At 45.9% G+C, this 19,854-nt stretch overlaps 3 non-coding genes across 3 annotated transcripts; all 3 read right to left on the reverse strand.

Moving 5' to 3' along the window:
* Positions 1-10,699: 10,699 nt before the first annotated feature.
* trnag-ucc (transfer RNA glycine (anticodon UCC)) lies at positions 10,700-10,771 on the reverse strand. The gene has a single exon. It is a non-coding gene; the product is annotated as a tRNA-Gly (tRNA).
* Positions 10,772-12,819: 2,048 nt separating this feature from the next.
* On the reverse strand, positions 12,820-12,891 carry trnag-ucc (transfer RNA glycine (anticodon UCC)). Its single transcript has one exon. It is a non-coding gene; the product is annotated as a tRNA-Gly (tRNA).
* A 530-nt stretch (positions 12,892-13,421) lies between these two features.
* trnag-ucc (transfer RNA glycine (anticodon UCC)) lies at positions 13,422-13,493 on the reverse strand. Its single transcript has one exon. It is a non-coding gene; the product is annotated as a tRNA-Gly (tRNA).
* Between the last annotated feature and the right edge of the window lie 6,361 nt (positions 13,494-19,854).

The raw sequence follows: 19,854 nt of genomic DNA on the forward strand, positions 1-19,854 counted from the left end.
ATTCATCCACCTAGTCCCCTATTCTACACTAATTAAGGCCACGAAGTGCATATTCATCCACCTAAGTGCATATTCTTCATCCTAGTCTTCCTCACGTCCAACGAACAGCATATTCATCCACCTAGTCGCCTATTCTACACTAATTAAGGCCACGAAGTGCATATTCATCCACCTAAGTGCATATTCTTCATCCTAGTCTTCCTCACGTCCAACGAACAGCATATTCATCCACCTAGGCGCCTATTCTACACTAATTAAGGCCACGAAGTGCATATTCGTCCACCTAAGTGCATATTCTTCATCCTAGTCTTCCTCACGTCCAACGAACAGCATATTCATCCACCTAGTCGCCTATTCTACACTAATTAAGGCCACGAAGTGCATATTCATCCACCTAAGTGCATATTCTTCATCCTAGTCTTCCTCACGTCCAACAAACAGCATATTCATCCACCTAGGCGCCTATTCTACACTAATTAAGGCCACGAAGTGCATATTCATCCACCTAAGTGCATATTCTTCATCCCTAGTCTTCCTCACGTCCAACGAACAGCCTATTTGTCCACCTAACAGCTTATTTTTCACCAGGTCGTCCCAGGGCCCCCAAACTTCAGATCCTGGTAGCCTAGGGGCCCCACTGCCACATACTGGGAGGACAGGTCTCTAGAGTTGAGGGAAAATTTTTGCACCCACCTAGGACCCTGAAACCCTAGATCATGAACCGGGGGCCCCTGGACTACCGCCGTGTCGAATTTGAAGCCCCTGCGACCTTTTGAACCCTGCTTTCCAGACATCCGTACTGCAACCTATTCGACGTAGACTTTCCGTTGACAGTTGGGCCAATTAAGCACGACAATACATTTAAGGCAAGGCAAGGCAAGTTTATTTATATAGCACATTTCATACACAATGGTAATTCAAAGTGCTTTACATAGAAGAAATTAAAATAATCAAAACAAATGAGAATAATTAAAACAGTTTAGAATAAAAAATAAAGTACAGTAAAAAACAGTCGGACGAACAGTGGCACAGTGCTCATTCAGTTAATGCATAGCTAAACAGATGTGTTTTGAGTCTGGATTTGAATGTAACTATTAACATGACCCATTTCGAATCCACGCACCAAAATACTATCACCAGTAAAAGTCTCATCACCGAAAGGCAATACATCTCGTAAAATAAAGCTCTGTGAAGCGCCAGTATCTCGCAGAATTTTTACCGGAGTTTTTACACGCTCACCGGGCAAAGAGACAAAACCATCCATTATAAACGGCCCAAAACCGTGCTTATCCAACTTAGTGTCGTTCCTACTCACCGATAAATTTGAAACACACAACCCCACCTCTGATCTGTAAGAAGCGGGCTGACTTGTCGCCCTATTTTTACGCTTTAGAGTATAACACTCAGACAGAACATGACCTCGTTTCTTACAGTAGGCGCAGGTCGGAACGGTAACACTAGACCCCGACGGACGGCGGTCTGGAGAGCAAGCAGAAGCAGGCACGGTCTCTTTAGACATTTTAGACATATTTGAATGACCCGAGACATTTTGCGAAAGTTTTAAACTAGGAAGGACACGCTTATGTGTGAGCACATACTCGTCAGCCAACACGGCTGCGCGAGCAGGAGTCAGATTTTTATGCTCACTAACATGGGTAGCGACAGCTTGAGGAAGACCGTTTTTAACATCTTCAAGAATAATCAAATCACGAAGAGATTGAAAAGTTGTTACTTCCTGTGAACTAAGCCAACGATCAAATAACATTTCTTTTTCTCTAACATATTCGACATAGGTGAGAGCTTCAGGCTTAAGATAACTGCGAAACTTTTGTCGATAAGCCTCAGGCACAAGAGCATAAATGCGTAAAACAGCATGTTTAACTTTTTCGTAATCTGCTGCGTCTTCGAGAGTTAATGAGGAATAAGCTTCCTGCGCTTTTCCAGTGAAGACACATTGTAACGTCATGGTCCAAATTTCTTTAGGCCATTTAAATGTTGTAGCCACGCGCTCGAAATGCGCAAAAAACTGATCAACTTCGCTCTCATTAAAAGGTGGAACGAGGCGAATGTTACGAGTTATGTCTAACTGATCTGGCTTAAATGCAACACCAGCCTCACGAGCCTTCAATTCGAGTTCTTTAATGCGTAACGCTTGTGCAAATTCAAGATCTTTCAATATAAATTCGTGTTCTCTTTTTTCTCGTTCTCGTACTGTCTGTCTATTAGCCTCTAACCTAGTTTTCTCGCGTTCCCATTCAATTTCCTTTTCTCTTAACTGTAAACGTTTCAATTCTAGTGCTGCTTTAGTAGGTGAAGAGTCAATAAGAAGACGCTTACCCAGATCAGGTGATGTAGATACTTCAGGAGACACTTTTCCAAACTCACCCAGTTCTCGCAACTTTTCCACAAGCATATCCTGCAGATCAGCCTTGGAAGGGCTACCACTCACTTCAAGTTTATAGTGGCCAGCGATTCTAACAAGGTCATCACGTGTAATCGTTAACAACAACTCTTGCGAAGGAGCGAGGATAAACGCGTCTAAATCAAACATTGCGAGTGATTCCAAATTCCCTAAATGGGCAAAAGTCGAAAGAGAAAACAAAACAAAAGGCGCTCTCCCACAGCGCGCAGTACAACCACCACCGAAAAAGATTTTTACGAAAGGAAAAATCGAGAAGAACAAATAAATAAATATGGTCCAAAACCCGGCAAGACGAGCCCCCATTTATATGTTACATGCCCACTAAATGAGTTTGAACAGGGACAACATAACACATAAAAACGACACCTCAAGCGTCAAATGACAATACAAAAACAATTTATTGTCAATGGTTTAAATGATAAATAATTGAGTCACAAAGAAAGCATGGTGGTAAAATGAATAGTAAAACAAACAGAAAGAAAAACCCTGCTCACAGCTGTCTTTCGGATCAAAGCTCTCTCCTGCCTCCCGTCCAAAAAGAAAGACAATATTCCGGTGAGTCTTCCGGGTCCGCTGACTGCTGTTCTAGCTAAATCTACACTAAACAACGTGATAACCCAACACCAATACCACCAGCTCGAAACAAAAGAAAAACGGGTAAGACGTGGTACATACACAAGCGTCCCGCTAAGAACGGCATAAGAAAGAAACATGAAACATGACGCTGATCATGTAGACGCCTCTGTGGAGACGAGCGCCTGAGAGCACTCTGAAGGGCGCGCGCGCTGCCATCAGAGACGACTCAGCAATGAAAGTGAGAGCGTCAACACGGGTGTGAGAGAGAGAGCGGATGTCGATCTCGGCGTCCTTATAGTAGCAAGCCCCGCCCACTCGCAGCTGGCGAGACGTCACGTGCCCTATGGGGAGAGACAGCGAGAAAGAACAGCACAGACATTGTTCCCAACAGGCTGACCAACGTAACAGACAGCTTGAGCAAAAGGAAATGGGTCGGGCATAGACTGGATGCCGCCTTGTGCGGTCAGCAAGAATGCTCGCAACACATTAGCAGCTGGCAGGACCCGAAACTCTCTTTGTTTGGGCCCGGCACTGGAAAAAAACGCATTAACTTTTTGACCTGACCTACCAGGCTCTTTATTAAAAAAGCAAGCTCTCTAATTTAATAACGTAACCCGTTTTACACAGACACTTCATATTTAAATGGTATTAGATGATTTGTTTGGCTTCACTGGCTTCTGTGAAACGATGATCTAAAATGACGCATGAGGCCATTCCTGGTCGGGGGCGACTACCTGTCTCTGCAACTCCTCGTTAGTATAGTGGACAGTATCTCCGCCTGTCACGCGGAAGACCGGGGTTCGATTCCCCGACGGGGAGACCTAGTCCTTTACTGCTGCCCAAAGACCCATGCAAAAGTTTTGCTCCAGCCACGAGTTAAATGAGGAGTTGGCCAAGGGCCCCGGACGACTGTTTTAACGACAGCTTGAGCAAAAGGCGATGCGTTGGCCGGGAATTGAACCCGGGTCAACTGCTTGGAAGGCAGCTATGCTCACCACTATACCACCAACGCAGGCGGTTGGGTATAGACTGGATGCCGCCTTGTGCCGTCAGCAAGAATGCTGGCAACACATTAGCAGCTGGCAGGAACCGAAACTCTCTTTGTTTGGGCCCGCACTGGAAAAAAACGCATTAACTTTTTGACCGGACCTACCAGGCTCTTTATTAAAAAAGCAAGCTCTCTAATTTAATAACGTAACCCGTTTTACACAGACACTTCATATTTAAATGGTATTAGATGATTTGTTTGGCTTCACTGGCTTCTGTGAAGCGATGACCTAAAATGACGCATGAGGCCGTTCCTGGTCGGGGGGCGCTGATCGGGGGCGACTACCTGTCTCTGCAACTCCTCGTTAGTACAGTGGACAGTATCTCCGCCTGTCACGCGGAAGACCGGGGTTTGATTCCCCGACGGGGAGACCTAGTCCTTTACTGCTGCCCAAAGACCCATGCAAAAGTTTTGCTCCAGCCATGAGTTAAATGAGGAGTTGGCCAGGGGCCCCGGACGTCTGTTTTAACGACAGCTTGAGCAAAAGGCAATGCATTGGCTGGGAATCGAACCCGGGTCAACTGCTTGGAAGGCAGCTATGCTCACCACTATACCACCAACGCAGGCGGTTGGGCATAGACTGGATGCCGCCTTGTGCGGTCAGCAAGAATGCTGGCAACACATTAGCAGCTGGCAGGAACCGAAACTCTCTTTGTCTGGGCCCGGCACTGGAAAAAAACGCATGAACTTTTTGACCGGACCTACCAGGCTCTTTATTAAAAAAGCAAGCTCTCTAATTTAATAACGTAACCCGTTTTACACAGACACTTCATATTTAAATGGTATTAGATGATTTGTTTGGCTTCACTGGCTTCTGTGAAGCGATGACCTAAAATGACGCATGAGGCCGTTCCTGGTCAGGGGGGCGCTGATCGGGGGAGACTACCTATCTCTGCAACTCCTCGTTAGTATAGTGGACAGTATCTCCGCCTGTCACGCGGAAGACCGGGGTTCGATTCCCCGACGGGGAGACCTAGTCCTTTACTGCTGCCCAAAGACCCATGCAAAAGTTTTGCTCCAGCCACGAGTTAAAGGAGGAGTTGGCCAGGGCCATACTAGGGCCATTTTTCCACCACATTTTGAATTTTGGGTGCATATTAATTCTGCTGGCATTTTTTGCCACCAAACCCTGATAACATTAAGAGAAACATAAACGACAAAACTAACAGTTTTCTATATTGTTTTTCGTCATTGGAAAGAACAACATTTTTGGCTTTAAAGCATGATTTAAAAAGAAATGTGGCAAATGTTATACAAAACATATACCGTCATTAATTATCATTTGAATATTGACAACATTAAGCTACATTTGAAAACATAATTGTGTATAAAGAGGCATGCTGTTTTGACCAATATTAATCTCTCTAGATTTAAAGATAGTCAAATTAACTATAACAAACAGGTTAAACAAGCCATAGCTTACTTTTAGACGTGGTGAATGAAGTTCGACTGTTCGAGGTTGTGATGGTCGTCCGATATCCCTTGCCAGTTATTATGCGTACAAAAAATCTTCTTGCATGAATATGGTCATTTTCTAGTGTTTATATCCAAAAAGATACGATGCAGGGAGATGTTTTTGTATTTAGCGCGCTCACCGCGATGTAGGCTATTTCTGGACTTGTGCAGCGTCACGCAATCGCGCAGAATCTGATGACGTCAATGGTTCCGTTGCTTTCATTTTGTTTATCAATGGATGTTGCGATGATTTATATAAAAATGTATATCAAGTCATTCTCGAGTCATACAGTTCAAGTCAAGTCAAGTCTCAAGTCGCTCGGGGTCCCTCGGCCCCCACCCCATGATGCCCTGGGGCTTTGTCCCCCGCTCCTAGCCCCCCCATGGGCCCCTCCAGGGGCCCCCAAAGTCCGCACTGGTGAAGTTGCAAAATGCTGCAGTTCAGGGGTTCGCCACAAGGCGGCAGCACGGTCCAACGGGCAACCTACTCGACGTGCGTCGAATAGGTTGTGAGATGGCTTCCACGAAGTGCATATTCATCCACCTAAGTGCATATTCTTCATCCTAGTATTCCTCACGTCCAACGAACAGCATATTCATCCACCTAGTCGCCTATTCTACACTAATTAAGGCCACGAAGTGCATATTCATCCACCTAAGTGCATATTCTTCATCCTAGTCTTCCTCACGTCCAACGAACAGCATATTCATCCACCTAGGCGCCTATTCTACACTAATTAAGGCCACGAAGTGCATATTCATCCACCTAAGTGCATATTCTTCATCCTAGTCTTCCTCACGTCCAACGAACAGCATATTCATCCACCTAGTCGCCTATTCTACACTAATTAAGGCCACGAAGTGCATATTCGTCCACCTAAGTGCATATTCTTCATCCTAGGCTTCCTCACGTCCAACGAACAGCATATTCATCCACCTAGTCGCCTATTCTACACTAATTAAGGCCACGAAGTGCATATTAATCCACCTAAGTGCATATTCTTCATCCAAGTCTTCCTCACGTCCAACGAACAGCATATTCATCCACCTAGGCGCCTATTCTACACTAATTAAGGCCACGAAGTGCATATTCGTCCACCTAAGTGCATATTCTTCATCCTAGTCTTCCTCACGTCCAACGAACAGCATATTCATCCACCTAGTCGCCTATTCTACACTAATTAAGGCCACGAAGTGCATATTCGTCCACCTAAGTGCATATTCTTCATCCTAGTCTTCCTCACGTCCAACGAACAGCATATTCATCCACCTAGTCCCCTATTCTACACTAATTAAGGCCACGAAGTGCATATTCATCCACCTAAGTGCATATTCTTCATCCTAGTCTTCCTCACGTCCAACGAACAGCATATTCATCCACCTAGTCGCCTATTCTACACTAATTAAGGCCACGAAGTGCATATTCATCCACCTAAGTGCATATTCTTCATCCTAGTCTTCCTCACGTCCAACGAACAGCATATTCATCCACCTAGGCGCCTATTCTACACTAATTAAGGCCACGAAGTGCATATTCGTCCACCTAAGTGCATATTCTTCATCCTAGTCTTCCTCACGTCCAACGAACAGCATATTCATCCACCTAGTCGCCTATTCTACACTAATTAAGGCCACGAAGTGCATATTCATCCACCTAAGTGCATATTCTTCATCCTAGTCTTCCTCACGTCCAACAAACAGCATATTCATCCACCTAGGCGCCTATTCTACACTAATTAAGGCCACGAAGTGCATATTCATCCACCTAAGTGCATATTCTTCATCCCTAGTCTTCCTCACGTCCAACGAACAGCCTATTTGTCCACCTAACAGCTTATTTTTCACCAGGTCGTCCCAGGGCCCCCAAACTTCAGATCCTGGTAGCCTAGGGGCCCCACTGCCACATACTGGGAGGACAGGTCTCTAGAGTTGAGGGAAAATTTTTGCACCCACCTAGGACCCTGAAACCCTAGATCATGAACCGGGGGCCCCTGGACTACCGCCGTGTCGAATTTGAAGCCCCTGCGACCTTTTGAACCCTGCTTTCCAGACATCCGTACTGCAACCTATTCGACGTAGACTTTCCGTTGACAGTTGGGCCAATTAAGCACGACAATACATTTAAGGCAAGGCAAGGCAAGTTTATTTATATAGCACATTTCATACACAATGGTAATTCAAAGTGCTTTACATAGAAGAAATTAAAATAATCAAAACAAATGAGAATAATTAAAACAGTTTAGAATAAAAAATAAAGTACAGTAAAAAACAGTCGGACGAACAGTGGCACAGTGCTCATTCAGTTAATGCATAGCTAAACAGATGTGTTTTGAGTCTGGATTTGAATGTAACTATTAACATGACCCATTTCGAATCCACGCACCAAAATACTATCACCAGTAAAAGTCTCATCACCGAAAGGCAATACATCTCGTAAAATAAAGCTCTGTGAAGCGCCAGTATCTCGCAGAATTTTTACCGGAGTTTTTACACGCTCACCGGGCAAAGAGACAAAACCATCCATTATAAACGGCCCAAAACCGTGCTTATCCAACTTAGTGTCGTTCCTACTCACCGATAAATTTGAAACACACAACCCCACCTCTGATCTGTAAGAAGCGGGCTGACTTGTCGCCCTATTTTTACGCTTTAGAGTATAACACTCAGACAGAACATGACCTCGTTTCTTACAGTAGGCGCAGGTCGGAACGGTAACACTAGACCCCGACGGACGGCGGTCTGGAGAGCAAGCAGAAGCAGGCACGGTCTCTTTAGACATTTTAGACATATTTGAATGACCCGAGACATTTTGCGAAAGTTTTAAACTAGGAAGGACACGCTTATGTGTGAGCACATACTCGTCAGCCAACACGGCTGCGCGAGCAGGAGTCAGATTTTTATGCTCACTAACATGGGTAGCGACAGCTTGAGGAAGACCGTTTTTAACATCTTCAAGAATAATCAAATCACGAAGAGATTGAAAAGTTGTTACTTCCTGTGAACTAAGCCAACGATCAAATAACATTTCTTTTTCTCTAACATATTCGACATAGGTGAGAGCTTCAGGCTTAAGATAACTGCGAAACTTTTGTCGATAAGCCTCAGGCACAAGAGCATAAATGCGTAAAACAGCATGTTTAACTTTTTCGTAATCTGCTGCGTCTTCGAGAGTTAATGAGGAATAAGCTTCCTGCGCTTTTCCAGTGAAGACACATTGTAACGTCATGGTCCAAATTTCTTTAGGCCATTTAAATGTTGTAGCCACGCGCTCGAAATGCGCAAAAAACTGATCAACTTCGCTCTCATTAAAAGGTGGAACGAGGCGAATGTTACGAGTTATGTCTAACTGATCTGGCTTAAATGCAACACCAGCCTCACGAGCCTTCAATTCGAGTTCTTTAATGCGTAACGCTTGTGCAAATTCAAGATCTTTCAATATAAATTCGTGTTCTCTTTTTTCTCGTTCTCGTACTGTCTGTCTATTAGCCTCTAACCTAGTTTTCTCGCGTTCCCATTCAATTTCCTTTTCTCTTAACTGTAAACGTTTCAATTCTAGTGCTGCTTTAGTAGGTGAAGAGTCAATAAGAAGACGCTTACCCAGATCAGGTGATGTAGATACTTCAGGAGACACTTTTCCAAACTCACCCAGTTCTCGCAACTTTTCCACAAGCATATCCTGCAGATCAGCCTTGGAAGGGCTACCACTCACTTCAAGTTTATAGTGGCCAGCGATTCTAACAAGGTCATCACGTGTAATCGTTAACAACAACTCTTGCGAAGGAGCGAGGATAAACGCGTCTAAATCAAACATTGCGAGTGATTCCAAATTCCCTAAATGGGCAAAAGTCGAAAGAGAAAACAAAACAAAAGGCGCTCTCCCACAGCGCGCAGTACAACCACCACCGAAAAAGATTTTTACGAAAGGAAAAATCGAGAAGAACAAATAAATAAATATGGTCCAAAACCCGGCAAGACGAGCCCCCATTTATATGTTACATGCCCACTAAATGAGTTTGAACAGGGACAACATAACACATAAAAACGACACCTCAAGCGTCAAATGACAATACAAAAACAATTTATTGTCAATGGTTTAAATGATAAATAATTGAGTCACAAAGAAAGCATGGTGGTAAAATGAATAGTAAAACAAACAGAAAGAAAAACCCTGCTCACAGCTGTCTTTCGGATCAAAGCTCTCTCCTGCCTCCCGTCCAAAAAGAAAGACAATATTCCGGTGAGTCTTCCGGGTCCGCTGACTGCTGTTCTAGCTAAATCTACACTAAACAACGTGATAACCCAACACCAATACCACCAGCTCGAAACAAAAGAAAAACGGGTAAGACGTGGTACATACACAAGCGTCCCGCTAAGAACGGCATAAGAAAGAAACATGAAACATGACGCTGATCATGTAGACGCCTCTGTGGAGACGAGCGCCTGAGAGCACTCTGAAGGGCGCGCGCGCTGCCATCAGAGACGACTCAGCAATGAAAGTGAGAGCGTCAACACGGGTGTGAGAGAGAGAGCGGATGTCGATCTCGGCGTCCTTATAGTAGCAAGCCCCGCCCACTCGCAGCTGGCGAGACGTCACGTGCCCTATGGGGAGAGACAGCGAGAAAGAACAGCACAGACATTGTTCCCAACAGGCTGACCAACGTAACAGACAGCTTGAGCAAAAGGAAATGGGTCGGGCATAGACTGGATGCCGCCTTGTGCGGTCAGCAAGAATGCTCGCAACACATTAGCAGCTGGCAGGACCCGAAACTCTCTTTGTTTGGGCCCGGCACTGGAAAAAAACGCATTAACTTTTTGACCTGACCTACCAGGCTCTTTATTAAAAAAGCAAGCTCTCTAATTTAATAACGTAACCCGTTTTACACAGACACTTCATATTTAAATGGTATTAGATGATTTGTTTGGCTTCACTGGCTTCTGTGAAACGATGATCTAAAATGACGCATGAGGCCATTCCTGGTCGGGGGCGACTACCTGTCTCTGCAACTCCTCGTTAGTATAGTGGACAGTATCTCCGCCTGTCACGCGGAAGACCGGGGTTCGATTCCCCGACGGGGAGACCTAGTCCTTTACTGCTGCCCAAAGACCCATGCAAAAGTTTTGCTCCAGCCACGAGTTAAATGAGGAGTTGGCCAAGGGCCCCGGACGACTGTTTTAACGACAGCTTGAGCAAAAGGCGATGCGTTGGCCGGGAATCGAACCCGGGTCAACTGCTTGGAAGGCAGCTATGCTCACCACTATACCACCAACGCAGGCGGTTGGGCATAGACTGGATGCCGCCTTGTGCCGTCAGCAAGAATGCTGGCAACACATTAGCAGCTGGCAGGAACCGAAACTCTCTTTGTTTGGGCCCGCACTGGAAAAAAACGCATTAACTTTTTGACCGGACCTACCAGGCTCTTTATTAAAAAAGCAAGCTCTCTAATTTAATAACGTAACCCGTTTTACACAGACACTTCATATTTAAATGGTATTAGATGATTTGTTTGGCTTCACTGGCTTCTGTGAAGCGATGACCTAAAATGACGCATGAGGCCGTTCCTGGTCGGGGGGCGCTGATCGGGGGCGACTACCTGTCTCTGCAACTCCTCGTTAGTACAGTGGACAGTATCTCCGCCTGTCACGCGGAAGACCGGGGTTTGATTCCCCGACGGGGAGACCTAGTCCTTTACTGCTGCCCAAAGACCCATGCAAAAGTTTTGCTCCAGCCATGAGTTAAATGAGGAGTTGGCCAGGGGCCCCGGACGTCTGTTTTAACGACAGCTTGAGCAAAAGGCAATGCATTGGCTGGGAATCGAACCCGGGTCAACTGCTTGGAAGGCAGCTATGCTCACCACTATACCACCAACGCAGGCGGTTGGGCATAGACTGGATGCCGCCTTGTGCGGTCAGCAAGAATGCTGGCAACACATTAGCAGCTGGCAGGAACCGAAACTCTCTTTGTCTGGGCCCGGCACTGGAAAAAAACGCATGAACTTTTTGACCGGACCTACCAGGCTCTTTATTAAAAAAGCAAGCTCTCTAATTTAATAACGTAACCCGTTTTACACAGACACTTCATATTTAAATGGTATTAGATGATTTGTTTGGCTTCACTGGCTTCTGTGAAGCGATGACCTAAAATGACGCATGAGGCCGTTCCTGGTCAGGGGGGCGCTGATCGGGGGAGACTACCTATCTCTGCAACTCCTCGTTAGTATAGTGGACAGTATCTCCGCCTGTCACGCGGAAGACCGGGGTTCGATTCCCCGACGGGGAGACCTAGTCCTTTACTGCTGCCCAAAGACCCATGCAAAAGTTTTGCTCCAGCCACGAGTTAAAGGAGGAGTTGGCCAGGGCCATACTAGGGCCATTTTTCCACCACATTTTGAATTTTGGGTGCATATTAATTCTGCTGGCATTTTTTGCCACCAAACCCTGATAACATTAAGAGAAACATAAACGACAAAACTAACAGTTTTCTATATTGTTTTTCGTCATTGGAAAGAACAACATTTTTGGCTTTAAAGCATGATTTAAAAAGAAATGTGGCAAATGTTATACAAAACATATACCGTCATTAATTATCATTTGAATATTGACAACATTAAGCTACATTTGAAAACATAATTGTGTATAAAGAGGCATGCTGTTTTGACCAATATTAATCTCTCTAGATTTAAAGATAGTCAAATTAACTATAACAAACAGGTTAAACAAGCCATAGCTTACTTTTAGACGTGGTGAATGAAGTTCGACTGTTCGAGGTTGTGATGGTCGTCCGATATCCCTTGCCAGTTATTATGCGTACAAAAAATCTTCTTGCATGAATATGGTCATTTTCTAGTGTTTATATCCAAAAAGATACGATGCAGGGAGATGTTTTTGTATTTAGCGCGCTCACCGCGATGTAGGCTATTTCTGGACTTGTGCAGCGTCACGCAATCGCGCAGAATCTGATGACGTCAATGGTTCCGTTGCTTTCATTTTGTTTATCAATGGATGTTGCGATGATTTATATAAAAATGTATATCAAGTCATTCTCGAGTCATACAGTTCAAGTCAAGTCAAGTCTCAAGTCATTGGATCTCAAGTCAAAGTCAAGTCGAGTCATTTTTTTAATTTAGTCAAGCAAGTCTCAAGTCCTTAAATTTGCGACTCGAGTCTGACTCGAGTCAAGTCATGTGACTCGAGTCCCCCATCTCTGCCTTTACTGCTGCCCAAAGACCCATGCAAAAGTTTTGCTCCAGCCACGAGTTAAATGAGGAGTTGGCCAGGGGCCCCGGACGACTGTTTTAACGACAGCTTGAGCAAAAGGCGATGCGTTGGCCGGGAATCGAACCCGGGTCAACTGCTTGGAAGGCAGCTATGCTCACCACTATACCACCAACGCAGGCGGTTGGGCATAGACTGGATGCCGCCTTGTGCGGTCAGCAAGAATGCTGGCAACACATTAGCAGCTGGCAGGAACCGAAACTCTCTTTGTTTGGGCCCGGCACTGGAAAAAAACGCATGAACTTTTTGACCGGACCTACCAGGCTCTTTATTAAAAAAGCAAGCTCTCTAATTTAATAACGTAACCCGTTTTACACAGACACTTCATATTTAAATGGTATTAGATTATTCGTTTGGCTTCACTGGCTTCTGTGAAGCGATGACCTAAAATGACGCATGAGGCCGTTCCTGGTCGGGGGGGGCGCTGATCGGGGGCGACTACCTGTCTCTGCAACTTCTCGTTAGTATAGTGGACAGTATCTCCGCCTGTCACGCGGAAGAACGGGGTTCGATTCCCCGACGGGGAGACCTAGTCCTTTACTGCTGCCCAAAGACCCATGCAAAAGTTTTGCTCCAGCCACGAGTTAAATGAGGAGTTGGCCAAGGGCCCCGGACGACTGTTTTAACGACAGCTTGAGCAAAAGGCGATGCGTTGGCCGGGAATCGAACCCGGGTCAACTGCTTGGAAGGCAGCTATGCTCACCACTATACCACCAACGCAGGCGGTTGGGCATAGACTGGATGCCGCCTTGTGCGGTCAGCAAGAATGCTGGCAACACATTAGCAGCTGGCAGGAACCGAAACTCTCTTTGTTTGGGCCCGCACGGGAAAAAAACGCATTAACTTTTTGACCGGACCTACCAGGCTCTTTATTAAAAAAGCAAGCTCTCTAATTTAATAACGTAACCCGTTTTACACAGACACTTCATATTTAAATGGTATTAGATGATTTGTTTGGCTTCACTGGCTTCTGTGAAGCGATGACCTAAAATGACGCATGAGGCCGTTCCTGGTCAGGGGGCGCTGATCGGGGGCGACTACCTGTCTCTGCAACTCCTCGTTAGTATAGTGGACAGTATCTCCGCCTGTCACGCGAAAGACCGGGGTTCGATTCCCCGACGGGGAGACCTAGTCCTTTACTGCTGCCCAAAGACCCATGCAAAAGTTTTGCTCCAGCCACGAGTTAAAGGAGGAGTTGGCCAGGGCCATACTAGGGCCATTTTTCCACCACATTTTGAATTTTGGGTGCATATTAATTCTGCTGGCATTTTTTGCCACCAAACCCTGATAACATTAAGAGAAACATAAACGACAAAACTAACAGTTTTCTATATTGTTTTTCATCATTGGAAAGAACAACATTTTTGGCTTTAAAGCATGATTTAAAAAGAAATGTGGCAAATGTTATACAAAACATATACCGTCATTAATTATCATTTGAATATTGACAACATTAAGCTACATTTGAAAACATAATTGTGTATAAAGAGGCATGCTGTTTTGACCAATATTAATCTCTCTAGATTTAAAGATAGTCAAATTAACTATAACAAACAGGTTAAACAAGCCATAGCTTACTTTTAGACGTGGTGAATGAAGTTCGACTGTTCGAGGTTGTGATGGTCGTCCGATATCCCTTGCCAGTTATTATGCGTACAAAAAATCTTCTTGCATGAATATGGTCATTTTCTAGTGTTTATATCCAAAAAGATACGATGCAGGGAGATGTTTTTGTATTTAGCGCGCTCACCGCGATGTAGGCTATTTCTGGACTTGTGCAGCGTCACGCAATCGCGCAGAATCTGATGACGTCAATGGTTCCGTTGCTTTCATTTTGTTTATCAATGGATGTTGCGATGATTTATATAAAAATGTATATCAAGTCATTCTCGAGTCATACAGTTCAAGTCAAGTCAAGTCTCAAGTCGCTCGGGGTCCCTCGGCCCCCACCCCATGATGCCCTGGGGCTTTGTCCCCCGCTCCTAGCCCCCCCATGGGCCCCTCCAGGGGCCCCCAAAGTCCGCACTGGTGAAGTTGCAAAATGCTGCAGTTCAGGGGTTCGCCACAAGGCGGCAGCACGGTCCAACGGGCAACCTACTCGACGTGCGTCGAATAGGTTGTGAGATGGCTTCCACGAAGTGCATATTCATCCACCTAAGTGCATATTCTTCATCCTAGTATTCCTCACGTCCAACGAACAGCATATTCATCCACCTAGTCGCCTATTCTACACTAATTAAGGCCACGAAGTGCATATTCATCCACCTAAGTGCATATTCTTCATCCTAGTCTTCCTCACGTCCAACGAACAGCATATTCATCCACCTAGGCGCCTATTTTACACTAATTAAGGCCACGAAGTGCATATTCATCCACCTAAGTGCATATTCTTCATCCTAGTCTTCCTCACGTCCAACGAACAGCATATTCATCCACCTAGTCGCCTATTCTACACTAATTAAGGCCACGAAGTGCATATTCGTCCACCTAAGTGCATATTCTTCATCCTAGTCTTCCTCACGTCCAACGAACAGCATATTCATCCACCTAGTCGCCTATTCTACACTAATTAAGGCCACGAAGTGCATATTCATCCACCTAAGTGCATATTCTTCATCCTAGTCTTCCTCACGTCCAACGAACAGCATATTCATCCACCTAGGCGCCTATTCTACACTAATTAAGGCCACGAAGTGCATATTCGTCCACCTAAGTGCATATTCTTCATCCTAGTCTTCCTCACGTCCAATGAACAGCATATTCATCCACCTAGTCGCCTATTCTACACTAATTAAGGCCACGAAGTGCATATTCGTCCACCTAAGTGCATATTCTTCATCCTAGTCTTCCTCACGTCCAACGAACAGCATATTCATCCACCTAGTCCCCTATTCTACACTAATTAAGGCCACGAAGTGCATATTCATCCACCTAAGTGCATATTCTTCATCCTAGTCTTCCTCACGTCCAACGAACAGCATATTCATCCACCTAGTCGCCTATTCTACACTAATTAAGGCCACGAAGTGCATATTCATCCACCTAAGTGCATATTCTTCATCCTAGTCTTCCTCACGTCCAACGAACAGCATATTCATCCACCTAGGCGCCTATTCTACACTAATTAAGGCCACGAAGTGCATATTCGTCCACCTAAGTGCATATTCTTCATCCTAGTCTTCCTCACGTCCAACGAACAGCATATTCATCCACCTAGTCGCCTATTCTACACTAATTAAGGCCACGAAGTGCATATTCATCCACCTAAGTGCATATTCTTCATCCTAGTCTTCCTCACGTCCAACAAACAGCATATTCATCCACCTAGGCGCCTATTCTACACTAATTAAGGCCACGAAGTGCATATTCATCCACCTAAGTGCATATTCTTCATCCCTAGTCTTCCTCACGTCCAACGAACAGCCTATTTGTCCACCTAACAGCTTATTTTTCACCAGGTCGTCCCAGGGCCCCCAAACTTCAGATCCTGGTAGCCTAGGGGCCCCACTGCCACATACTGGGAGGACAGGTCTCTAGAGTTGAGGGAAAATTTTTGCACCCACCTAGGACCCTGAAACCCTAGATCATGAACCGGGGGCCCCTGGACTACCGCCGTGTCGAATTTGAAGCCCCTGCGACCTTTTGAACCCTGCTTTCCAGACATCCGTACTGCAACCTATTCGACGTAGACTTTCCGTTGACAGTTGGGCCAATTAAGCACGACAATACATTTAAGGCAAGGCAAGGCAAGTTTATTTATATAGCACATTTCATACACAATGGTAATTCAAAGTGCTTTACATAGAAGAAATTAAAATAATCAAAACAAATGAGAATAATTAAAACAGTTTAGAATAAAAAATAAAGTACAGTAAAAAACAGTCGGACGAACAGTGGCACAGTGCTCATTCAGTTAATGCATAGCTAAACAGATGTGTTTTGAGTCTGGATTTGAATGTAACTACTGTAGGAGCACATCTGATCTCTTCTGGAAGCTGGTTCCAGCTGCGGCTGGCATAATAGCTAAAAGCAGACTCTCCTTGCTTAGAGTGAACCCCCTGGTGTTGTGCATAATTAATGGCTGTAATGTACATGAGTGTGTGGAGCTGTGTCCCCTGTGTGGCGTACAGTAGGTTCCACCCCATAAAAGCACTGTAGTTATGAAATATGACCCATTAATGCACAGTCCGGGAGGAAGCCTATAGGAGCTCTGTCGAATAAGTTGCTGACTGGACTTCACCACATAGTGTGAAATCCCCAAACCTTTACAGGATCTGACCCGCTGAAAAATGTCTAAGTCAGAAAGAGCATCCATCCTGTAACCTATTTGACGGTCTCCCTATAGGCTTCCCCCTGGACGGTCGAATATTATGCAAATTGTGCATAATTAATGGCTGTTATGTACATGAGTGTGTGGAGCTGTGTCCCCTGTGTGGCGTACATTCGGTTCCACCCCATAAAAGCACTGTAGTTATGAAATATGACCCATTAATGCACTGTCAGGGGTAAGCCTATAGGAGCTCTGTCGAATAAGTTGCTGACTGGACTTCACCACATAGTGTGAAATCCCCAAACCTATACAGGATCTGACCCGCTGAAAATGTCTAAGTCAGAAAGAGCATCCATCCTGTAACCTATTTGACGGTCTCCCTATAGGCTTCCCCCTGGACGGTCGAATATTATGCAAATTGTGCATAATTAATGGCTGTTATGTACATGAGTGTGTGGAGCTGTGTCCCCTGTGTGGCGTACATTCGGTTCCACCCCATAAAAGCACTGTAGTTATGAAATATGACCCATTAATGCACTGTCAGGGGGAAGCCTATAGGAGCTCTGTCGAATAAGTTGCTGACTGGACTTCACCACATAGTGTGAAATCCCCAAACCTTTACAGGATCTGACCCGCTGAAAATGTCTAAGTCAGAAAGAGCATCCATCCTGTAACCTATTTGACGGTCTCCCTATAGGCTTCCCCCTGGACGGTCGAATATTATGCAAATTGTGCATAATTAATGGCTGTAATGTACATGAGTGTGTGGAGCTGTGTCCCCTGTGTGGCGTACATTTGGTTCCACCCCATAAAAGCACTGTAGTTATGAAATATGACCCATTAATGCACAGTCCGGGAGGAAGCCTATAGGAGCTCCGTCGAACAAGTTGCAGGTTGGCTCCAAACTTTGAACGGCTATAACTCGGGGACCCGGCCGCCTAGCGACACCAAACTCGGGGCATGGGTAGGGACCCATGGGCCCCACATGACCCAAGAGTATGGAGCCCAAAGTCGGCTTGGTTCCTGAGTTATGCCCGGTCAAAGATGGGAGTTTGACCGGGTGTATCTCGGAAACCACGCCGACTTTGAGCTCCAAACTCCGGGCATGGATAGGGACCCATGGGCCCCCTATGACCCAAGAGTATGGAGCCCAAAGTCGGCTTGGTTCCTGAGTTATGCCCGGTCAAAGATGGGAGTTTGACCGGGTGTATCTCGGAAACCACGCCGACTTTGAGCTCCAAACTCCGGGCATGGGTAGGGGCACATGGGCCCCACATGACCCAAGAGTATGGAGCTCAAAGTCGGCTTGGTTCTCGAGATCCATCCGGTTGAAAACAGCATCCATCCTGTAACCTATTTGACCGTCTCCCTATAGGCTTCCCCCTGGACGGTCGAATATTATGCAAATTGTGCATAATTAATGGCTGTAATGTACATGAGTGTGTGGAGCTGTGTCCCCTGTGTGGCGTACAGTAGGTTCCACCCCATAAAAGCACTGTAGTTATGAAATATGACCCATTAATGCACTGTCAGGGGGAAGCCTATAGGAGCTCTGTCGAATAAGTTGCTGACTGGACTTCACCACATAGTGTGAAATCCCCAAACCTTTACAGGATCTGACCCGCTGAAAATGTCTAAGTCAGAAAGAGCATCCATCCTGTAACCTATTTGACGGTCTCCCTATAGGCTTCCCCCTGGACGGTCGAATATTATGCAAATTGTGCATAATTAATGGCTGTAATGTACATGAGTGTGTGGAGCTGTGTCTCCTGTGTGGCGTACATTCGGTTCCACCCCATAAAAGCACTGTAGTTATGAAATATGACCCATTAATGCACAGTCCGGGAGGAAGCCTATAGGAGCTCCGTCGAACAAGTTGCAGGTTGGCTCCAAACTTTGAACGGCTATAACTCGGGGACCCGGCCGCCTAGCGACACCAAACTCGGGGCATGGGTAGGGACCCATGGGCCCTCTATGACCCAAGAGTATGGAGCCCAAAGTCGGCTTGGTTCCTGAGTTATGCCCGGTCAAAGATGGGAGTTTGACCGGGTGTATCTCGGAAACCACGCCGACTTTGAGTTCCAAACTCCGGGCATGGATAGGGACCCATGGGCCCTCTATGTCCCAAGAGTATGGAGCCCAAAGTCGGCTTGGTTCCTGAGTTATGCCCGGTCAAAGATGGGAGTTTGACCGGGTGTATCTCGGAAACCACGCCGACTTTGAGTTCCAAACTCCGGGCATGGATAGGGACCCATGGGCCCTCTATGACCCAAGAGTATGGAGCCCAAAGTCGGCTTGGTTCCTGAGTTATGCCCGGTCAAAGATGGGAGTTTGACCGGGTGTATCTCGGAAACCACGCCGACTTTGAGCTCCAAACTCCGGGCATAGATAGGGATCCATGGGCCCTCTATGACCCAAGAGTATGGAGCCCAAAGTCGGCTTGGTTCCTGAGTTATGCCCGGTCAAAGATGGGAGTTTGACCGGGTGTATCTCGGAAACCACGCCGACTTTGAGCTCCAAACTCGGGGCATGGATAGGGACCCATGGGCCCCCTATGACCCAAGAGTATGGAGCCCAAAGTCGGCTTGGTTCCTGAGTTATGCCCGGTCAAAGATGGGAGTTTGACCGGGTGTATCTCGGAAACCACGCCGACTTTGAGCTCCAAACTCCGGGCATGGGTAGGGGCACATGGGCCCCACATGACCCAAGAGTATGGAGCTCAAAGTCGGCTTGGTTCTCGAGATCCATCCGGTTGAAAACAGCATCCATCCTGTAACCTATTTGACAGTCTCCCTATAGGCTTCCCCCTGG

The sequence above is a fragment of the Rhinichthys klamathensis genome, unplaced genomic scaffold, assembly GCF_029890125.1.
Source record: "Rhinichthys klamathensis goyatoka isolate OS25496 unplaced genomic scaffold, OSU_Roscu_1.1 h1tg000176l_1, whole genome shotgun sequence".
NCBI lineage: Eukaryota > Metazoa > Chordata > Actinopteri > Cypriniformes > Leuciscidae > Rhinichthys > Rhinichthys klamathensis.